Genomic DNA, 9,678 nt, shown 5'->3' with positions numbered 1-9,678 from the left:
TTGGAGATAAACGATCTGTGTTACCGTATGTCAAAGGTCTCACTGTTTTGAATGAACCCGTGTTTCAGGTAAGCCAAATTAACTCTTGCTTTTATCGGTCTAAAATTAGCCCACACAGAAGCAAAACATATGGCACTTAGTCACTGAAAAAGCAGTTTCCATACATGACCTCGTGTAATCCATACAGCTCTGGTGGAAGGCTGGAGCTGTCGTTGCTGCTGGCTTTGTCAAATTCTTGACCAAATTCATTAGTTGCTCAGAGCAAAAATGAAAGCATACAAGCAAGCTCAGGCACATTAAGTAACTTTCTCGAGGTCATTAAGTTGTTGGATATAGACTGGAACCCAGGCCATTTTACTGTGAGGGCACAGTATTTTTTCCCACTGTGCGACCCATCCCATGATTCCTCCTCCATATCTCCTTTTCTCCTGTTTTCTGTCTTACTCAGAATTTGTTCTCAGACATCATGGGCCATATTGCAAGGTCACCTGTACCTTCCTCAGTAGATAAGCTAGCAAATCTAGTCCAGAATTTTAAAATATATTGGGGCGCCTGGGTGACTCAGTCAGGTAAGCATCTGCCTTTAGCTCAGGTCATGATCCCAGGGTCCTGGGATCGAGCCCCGCATCGGGCTCCCCGCTCAGCGGGAAGCCTGCTTCTCCCTCTCCCTCTGCCCCTTCCCTTCCTCTTGATTTCTCTCTCTCTCTTGCTCTGCTCTCTCTCTCTCAAATAAATAAATACATTCTTTAAAAAAATTTTTTTAAATAAAATATAAAATATTCTCTTGAAATCAAACAACACACATCTGCCTCCTCCCTTGCCCAAAGTGTTGGCTTGTGAAGGTAGAGGCCCAAACGAGACAAGTGTTGGAACATTAACAGAGAGCTTCTCTTATTGAGATCAGGCTGTTGGTTGTGGCCGAACATACTGCTTGTTAAAAACATTTCTCTCTGATTCTCTTTCGCTGTCTCTCTCTTTCTCTGTGCCTCTATTTCTTGATTTCTTTCTCTCTTTCTCACTGTTTTTGACTCTTCATCCCTGTCTCTGTGTCATTTGGTCTGTATCTGGTTTTCACTTTCCTCTTTGCATATGTTTATTTTCTCTCCTGTTCCCCCCTCCCCCTTCCCCATCTCTTCTCCATCTCTCTCTCTCTTCTATATCGAGGTGTGGCCTCCAACTCTCAGTCTCTGCCTCAGCCTCTTTAGGACTGTCTGTCTCTCTTGTATATCTTCTGTCTCTTGCTTTTTCTTTTTTTCTTGCTTGATCATGTACAGCAGTTCACTAGGAACTCTTTTGCTTCTTGAAAGATCTTTAGGTCTTCTAAATTAAGTCATTTTGTTAAAAGATTTTCTCATAGGGGCGCCTGGGTGGCTCAGTCATTAAGCAACTGCCTTTGGCTCAGGTCATGGTCCCAGGGTCCTGGGATCGAGTCCCACATCAGGCTCCCTGCTCCGCGGGAAGCCTGCTTCTCCCTCTCCCACTCCCCCTGCTTGTCTTCCCTCTCTCACTGTGTCTCTCTCTGTCAAATAAATAAATAAAATCTTTAAAAAAAAAAAAAAAGATTTTCTCATAATAACCATAACCAGAAGACAAATGATTAAATAGGAGATGAATATTTAATGATAAATCCCTGAATACTTCGTCTCGTCGAGCCCATTATGTTTTGGGCACCTTTAAAACTCATTAGTTAATTCCTGCTGCATCTCTGTCAGATGGGCTTCTGCTTTAATCCTCCCCAGAGAAGACAGAAGTACAGCTGAGGCCCCTAAGCCTCCATTCTGCAGGGGGGTGACCCTGTCACCTTTATTTACCTCCATACCTCAGAGCAGAGAGGTCAGCAAACTACAGCCCTTGGGCCAAATTGGGCCTACTGCTTGTTTTTATATGAGTTAGGAGCTATGAATGCTGCTGACATTTTTAAAGGGTTTTAAGAAAAGGAGACATATAATATGTGGCAGAGACCGTACGTGTCCTGCAAAGCCTAGAATTCTTACTCTACTGCTTTACAGAAGCAGCTTGCTGGGGCGCCTGGGTGGTTAAGCGTCCAACTCTTGGTTTCGGCTCAGGTCATGATCTCAGCGTCCTGGGATCGAGCCCCATGTTGGGCTCCCTGCTCAGTGGGGGATCTGCTTCTCCCTCTCTCTTCTACTTGTGCGCGCATGTTCTCTCTCAAACAAATAAATAAAATCTTAAAAAAAAAAAAAAAGCAGCTTGCTGAGTCCTGCTTTAGAGAATTTGGCATGGGAGTAGCCATACCCATGATTTCCTCAGGATATTCAAAGCACACTACCACTTTCTCCACACTCTCTTTGGTAGGTTTTCCAGAAAGCAGAGCCTGAAGCAGGGACGCTTGTGCAAGTAGGTTAGTAAAGGAGAATTCCCCAGTGAAACCTCAATGATTAAAGCAGTCAAGAAAGGGCAGATGAAGCCAGGCCAAGACGTGGCTTCAGAGGAAATCTAGGCTCAGCTCTGATCTCAGAGGGAACTCTGTAATGTGAGGAATGCCATGGAATTGTCCCACCTTGGGGTCAGGGCCTGGGCTTTCATACCACAATATTAGTAGTAATGTGCCCATGCCCAGAAAAGGGGTCTGTGTAACCTCATAGGCCTCTTTGCACAAAGCGGTGCCTGGTAACCTAGGCCAGTTCTCGAGAGACAGGTGAGCTAGTACTCCTAGCACAATAGCCTGATGAAGGGCACTGGGACCCAGCAGTAACTGCCACACAAGTAACAGTGGGGTGGGGAGGTTACTGTAACCTTATACCCCTGGTTGAGGCGCTGTAGCCTCCCTTGTATTCCGTAGAGGTCCTTGACTCTAAGCGGCTGCCTGGGATGGGCTCCCACAATCTATCCGCAGATACACAGCCATGCCCAAGAGGGGGCATCAGACATAAGAGCATGTGAGGAGCCTGATCTGCCTTCTAGATTAAAGGATGAAGAGTGATGGATTCTGAGCTGGGCAGGGTCTGAAAGTCATCAGATCCGGGTGCCTGGGTGGCTCAGTCGGTTAAGCATCTGCCTTCAGCTCAGGTCATGATCCCAGGGTCCTAGGATCGAGCTCCACATCGGGCTCCTTTCCCCGCAGGGAGCTTGCTTCTCCGTCTGCTTCTGCCTGCCATTCCCCCTGCTTATGCTCTCTCTCTGTCAAATAAATAAATAGAATCTTTTTTTTTTTTTAAAAAAAAAAGGTCATCAAATGTAGTACCCTCATTTTAAAGGGAAGGACTGGGACGCCTGGGTGGCTCAATCAGTTAAGCATCCAACTCTTGGTTTCGGCTCAGGTCATGATCTCAGGGTCATGAGATGGAGTCCCACATCGGCTCCATGCTCTTCACGGAGTCTGCTTGAGATTCTCTCTTTCCCTCCCCCTCTGCCCCTCCCCCTGCTCACACTCTCTCTCAAATAAATAAAATCTTTTTTTTTTTTTAAAGATTTTATTTATTTATTTGAGAGAGAGAGACTGAGAGAGAAAGCACATGAGAGGGGGGAGGGTCGGGAGGGTCAGAGGGAGAAGCAGACTCCCTGCCGAGCAGGGAGCCCGATGCAGGACTCGATCCAGGGACTCCAGGATTATGACCTGAGCCGAAGGCAGTCGCTTAACCAACTGAGCCACCCAGGCGCCCCCTTTTTTTTTTTAAAGATTTTAAATAAATAAAATCTTAAAAAAAATAAAGAGAAGGGCAGATTTTACAAGGCCCCAGAGGTGGCAAGCAATTATATCTCTGTTTTCAAACTTCACGTTTGTTTTCACAATCTACCATCCAACTTGAGGCTTTGTGCCTAACATCATAGCATGCATGGTTAGTGCTTCTATGTTTAAGGAAAGGTGGGAAAAATTATCAGTTAATTTTCTCTACCATTTAATTCATTCACCACTATCCTTATAACATGTGAAGTTATCCTCTATGTTGTTAAGTAATATGTTTTAATAAACTTTGTATTTTATTTTAATTATTTTTTAAAAGATTTTATTTATTTGAGAGAGAGAGTGTGTGTGTGTGCAAGAGAGGGGAGGAGCAAAGGGAGAGAATCTCAAGCAGACTCCCCGCTGAGTGAGAGCCTGATGAGGGGGCTTGATCTCAGGACCCTGAGATCATGACCTCAGCCAAAAAGAGTCAGACACTTAACAGATTGAGCCACTCAGGCACCCCCAAACTTCGTATTTTATTTTAGAGAGGTTTTAGATTTGCAGAATTACCATGTAGATAATGTAGAGAGTTCCCATATACACCACATCTTTATCAGTGCTATTACCATCTGGCATTAACACAGTATTAATACATATATTTCTATATGTAAAGATCTGTATCTTTATTAAGCTGAAATTGGTTCATACTGATGTCTCCAGCTCTAAACCATTACCACATGACTCATTCTGGCTTCCTTCCCTGTAACCTCCCACTCCAGCAGTGAGATTTGACTCCCATTGTCTGCCATCCAGTTAATTAACTGTTCAATTCCAGTATGAATATATGGTGTTTTCAGAATTGCTAACCTATACCCCCACGGGAACAGTTCTATCAACTGGAGTACAGTGGTTAAATATAGATTCTTTTGCTTTTAGTCTTATAAACTCTACTCATTTTCAAGTTGACTTACATCAGCACCTTTTTATCCACTATCCGAAGTGAGGCTGTTCCAAAATTTTCTAATACATTGAGATTGTTTTGTCACATTCTGCATTGCATCCTGAGATCTCCTGGCTTCCTAAAGGTTTTTTGTTGTTGTTGTTTTTTGTTTTTTGGTGGTTTTTTTTGCACACATTAGGCTTAGTCTGTGCTGTTAAGCCCTATGGGTTTTGACAAAAGCTTAATGTATTATTCTCACCATTACAGGGTCATATATTCTGTAAAAGGCAAAACTATAGAGACAGTTAAAACATTAGTGGTATCCAGGGATTTGGGCGAAGGGATATGAGGGTTTAATAGTTGAAGCATGATGTTTTTTTAGAGTAAGCCAGGAAGTGTTCCTTCTGTTTCTATTTTCTGGAAGAAACTGTATAAACTTGCTGTCATTTTCTCTAAGTATCTGATGCACTTCCCCATTGAAATCACCTAGGTCTGGTACTTTCTTTTTTGGAAATTAATTATTATTTCAAAATTTCATTAATAGATATAAGGCTATCAAGTTAACTATTTCTCCTTCTGTGTGTTTTGGCAGTTTGTGTCTTTTAAAGAGTTAGTCCCTTGGCAGTTATCAAACTTGTGGGTAAAAGAAATGTTCTTAGTGTTCCTTTATTATCATTTGAATGTTCATGTGATTAGTGGTGAGGAACCCTCTTTCATTTTTGATATTGGTAATTTGGGTCTTCTCTCTTTTTTCATTGGTTAACCTCTCTATGGGTTTATTAATTTTATTGATCTTTTGGTTTCGCTGATTTTCTCTATTGGTTTCCTATTTTCAGTTTCACAGATTTCTACTCTAATTTTATTTTTTTCCCTACCACTTGCTTTAGGCTTAAATTGCTCTTCTTTGTCTTGTTTTCTAAGGCTTAAGCTGAACTTACTGACTTTAGGTCTTTCTTTTCTAATGTGTACTTGATGCTATAAATTTCCCTCTAAGCTCTGCTTTCGCTGCCTCTCACAAATTTTGAAAAGTTGTCTTTTCATTTTCATTTAATTCAACATATTTTTATATTACGTTCTTGAGATTTTTGTCTTTGACCCTTTTGTTATTACAAAAGTGTTGCTTAATATCCAAATATTTTGAGATTTTCCAGGTGTCATCTTCTGTTGATTTCTCTTTTAAATTCCATTGTGGTCTGAGAACATACTTTGTATGATTTCTTTTTTGTTTTGTTTTGTTTTAATTTGTTAAGGTATATCTTATGGTCTAGAATGTGATTTATCTTAGGGGACATTCCTTGCAAGATTGACAAGAATGTATGTTCCACTGATGTTGAAGAGAGTATTCTATTAATGTCAATTAGATCAAGTTGATTGCTACGGCTGTTCAAGTCACCTATATCCTATTGATCTCCTACCCCCTTGACCTATCAAGTAGTAACAGAGGTGTTGAAGTCTCCAACTATAATACTGGATTTGTCTATTTCTCTTGTCACTTTGATCAGTTTTGGCCTCCTGCATTTTGGGTGCTCTGGTGTTATGTTCATACATATTTAGGATTGTTATGTCTTGGAGAATCGACTCCTTTGTTATTTTGTCTTCTTCTTTTTATGCCTGACAAATTTCCTTGCTCTGAAGACTACTTTGTCTCAAATTAACATAGCTACTCTAGCTTTCTTTGATTAGTGTTGGTATAGTGTATTTTTTCTCCTTATTTTTAAAGTACCACAGTCTGAATATTTAAAGTAGACTCCTTGTGCAGTTCTGCCCTTCCAAAAAAAGTCATTGCTTTTTTGTGTGCTTACTTTGTTTCTTGCTGTAAGGACTGGAGTGATGACTTCCAAGCTTTTTATAGGTCAGAGCTGAAACCAGAAGTCTTACTAATCTTTTAAAAATCAACATCTTCTTGGGGCACCTGGGTGGCTCAGTCAGTTAAGCGTCCGACTCTTGATTTTGGCTCAGGTCATGATCTCGGGGTCTTGAGATCGAGCACCAAGTCGGGCTCTGTGCTCAGCTTGGAGTCTGCTTATCCTTCTTCCTCAGCTCCTCCCCTGCTCTATTTCTCTGTCTCTGTCTCTCTTAAATAAATAAATAAAATCTTTAAAAAAATCAACATCATCTTGCTATCTTCTTTCTCTCCAACCAGTATAAAAATCCTTCCCTTTTTTTCTCACAACCTCTTTGAGGGGGCTTCCTCAGCAGAGCTGTTTGACCTCTGGGAATACTGTTTTGTTCTTTATATCATAGCTGTTTGCCTCTTAAAATTCACAAAGGGCTGTAGCACCTCACTGTCTACCCAGAAATTCTACTAGTTCTTATACCTGGTCCAAACAATGATGTCAGTGTCACTCATGCCTCTGTGAAACATTCATACATACTTTCTTGTAGAGATTCCACTGTGTTTTCTTTTGGTTTCCTTTGGAAGGGCTCTAGACTATCAGTCAAGTTGTATGAATCCCAACTGAGAAGCTAATTTAAATTCCTTCTCTTGGGGTCCTGAAGGGCATAAAAAGTAAGGGTCTAGAAATTTGGGTAGGTGAACATCCAATTTCAATGTTTCTAATAGTCAGGATATGATGGCTTGTGCCATCATAGTAGATGACAAATAACAGTATAGATTTTCACATAACCAGAGGTATGGTGGGAAATAGTCCAGAGCTGGGCAGGCTGGGATTGGGCAACACCTCAAGAACACAGCTTAAAAAAATATCTTTCTACTCTATCAAACCTAGTGTGTTTTGCATCTTTGTTTCAAGATGGCTGCCCCATCTGCATCTCTCTCTCTCTCTCTCTTTCTTTTTCAGGTGGTTGACATCTTTACGCTTTGGAGGTGGGGGGAGGGTGCTCCGGAGCTCTTGGTAAGGCAGGCTGCTTCTTCTTTACCATCACAGGCTTCTGACTGTGCAGGATGGCTCTGGTTGTGCGAGTGGCGGCCATGCACAGATCTGGGAGGTACTTGTTCTTGTAGATCGTGTGCCTGATGCTGCTGAGGGTGGCCTGGGCATTCTTGTTTATGGTGGTCCTCAAGTAGGTGCTGGTGGGTTTTTGCTGGTGGGATCTTGGCTTTATGACCACCACTACACCTTTGCCCTCAGCCCCAGGCTCCACACCCACAGTCTAGCGGTGAATCAGCCCATTGCAGTAGAAGGAGTTGTGAGCCTTCAGGTTATTGGGGTCGGTACTGAATGTCTGCTTGTTCCTCTTCATCAGGAAGCTGGAGCAGTTCCGCAGGGACCATCCATTGCAGGCGGGCAGACATGGCGGCAGCTCCTCTCACCAGGGAAGCCAAAGACGGAAAGGGCATTTATCATATAACAGGAAGGAAAAAGAAGTACCCCTATTAGCTCTTTGTTTATAACCAGTTATATCACATGGGCACCCCTTATGGAAGAGATACAGGAAATGAGTGTAGCCTTTCTAGGAAGTTTGCTATGGAGAAGGAGGGGAGGATGAATGTGAAGTAATGCATGGTGGCAGCCTCTGTCAACTGGCTGACCCAGGTTTCAGAAACAATATACTATGTCATTTGATCCTTATCACAACTCTCTGTCGTAGATACCAGATGGTTGAAAGTCTGATGTGGATTGAGGGGCAGGTGTTCAGACTTCTATATCATTATTTTTCTTCCTTCTTGTCTTTCCAGACCTATTTCACAATTCTACTCCTTCATGAAACTGGGCCACTCCAGTCTCTTTTCATGAAGAAACTCTTATTTTCTAGGCTAGCATTTTAAATAACACTATATTGTAAGTTTTGATATCTCCTCTAAGAGACTCTTTTTTCTGTTGATAACTTATTCATGCAGTTCCTGGTGATGTTAATGATAATCATAGTGTATTTTCAAGAAGAGAATACAATTTACCCTAAAAATAACTCTGAAAAATATCTCTGATTCAGTCCTTCAGAAATCCTACACTGAAAAAATTCAATTGTGCCCTTTATTTCTTGTTTTTGCTCTTTTTGTTATCAAAGATAAATATTGACAAGGGCTAAGTATTTTGACATGATAAAAAAGAGATGAAATCTCTTAGACAAAAAGGCAAAGGATGAAATAGTCAATTTACCAGAAACAGGTATATAAATGGAAAGTGAGGGGCGTCTGGGTGACTCATTTGGTTAAGCATCCAACTCTTGATTTTGGCTCAGGATGTGATCTCAGGGTCTTGAGATTGAGCACCTCGTGGGGCTCCATACTCAACACGGGGTCTGCTTGTCCATCTCCCTCTGCTCCTCTGCGCGCTCATTCTCTCTCTCTCTCTCTCAAATAAATAAATAAATAAATAAATAAATAAATAAAATCTTTTAAATGGAAAGTGAGCATATGAAAATGTTCAACTTAAGAGATAATAAAAGAAATGCAAATTAAACAATGAATTTGTTTCATCCATAAATTTCCAAATTATAAAATATTAACACCCAGCTTTAACTAAAGTTGAATGAATTAAGTTGCCTCATATAGGCCCGATGTAAATTAGTATAAGCTGACATAAGTTTACTAGAGGGCAATATGGAAATTTGTGTTAAGATACTTAAAAATATTCACAGTGCATGAGCCATCAATTTCACTTCTTAAAAATGGATCCTCAGGAGATTAAGACAAATGTCCACTGGGATATAGCCAAAGTGTAATATTTTTAGTGTTACTGATGGCAAAATGTTTATAGTATGTATGTGTGTATGTATATGGAGGGAGACTAACACTGAACAGAAATTTGTTTAAACTTTGTTTAAACGCCCCAGCCAAGATATTATTTTAACCTTGAAAGCATAAGAGGAAGGGGAAAGAATGTTATGTAGAATTAGTTGCTTTTTATTTTTTAAAGAAGTCATTATTCTTGGGGCGCCTGGGTGGCTCAGTCATTGAGCGTCTGCCTTCAGCTCCGGTCGTGATCCCGGGGTCCTGGGATTGAGCCCCACATCGGGCTCTCTGCTCAGCGGGAGGCCTGCTTCTCCCTCTGCCTCTGCTCCCTCTACTTGTGCTCTCTCTCTCTCAGTCTCTCTCTGACAAATAAATAGAGTCTAGAAAAAAAAAAAAAGGAAAGCATAAGAGAAAGGGGAAAGAATGTTGTGTAGAGTTAGTTGCTTTTTATTTTTTAAAGAAGTCATTATTCTT

General features: G+C 41.2%; 1 pseudogene; it reads right to left on the bottom strand.

The window, feature by feature from the left end:
- Positions 1-7,061: 7,061 nt before the first annotated feature.
- On the bottom strand, positions 7,062-7,824 carry LOC118009409 (annotated as a pseudogene).
- Positions 7,825-9,678: the final 1,854 nt, after the last annotated feature.

The sequence above is a fragment of the Mirounga leonina genome, unplaced genomic scaffold (genome assembly GCF_011800145.1).
Source record: "Mirounga leonina isolate KUSES-001 unplaced genomic scaffold, KU_Mleo_1.0 Mir_101609, whole genome shotgun sequence".
Classification (NCBI taxonomy): Eukaryota; Metazoa; Chordata; class Mammalia; order Carnivora; family Phocidae; genus Mirounga; species Mirounga leonina.
The sequence above is the reverse complement of the archived record's forward strand: the minus strand, read 5'-3'. Positions and strand labels throughout refer to the sequence as shown.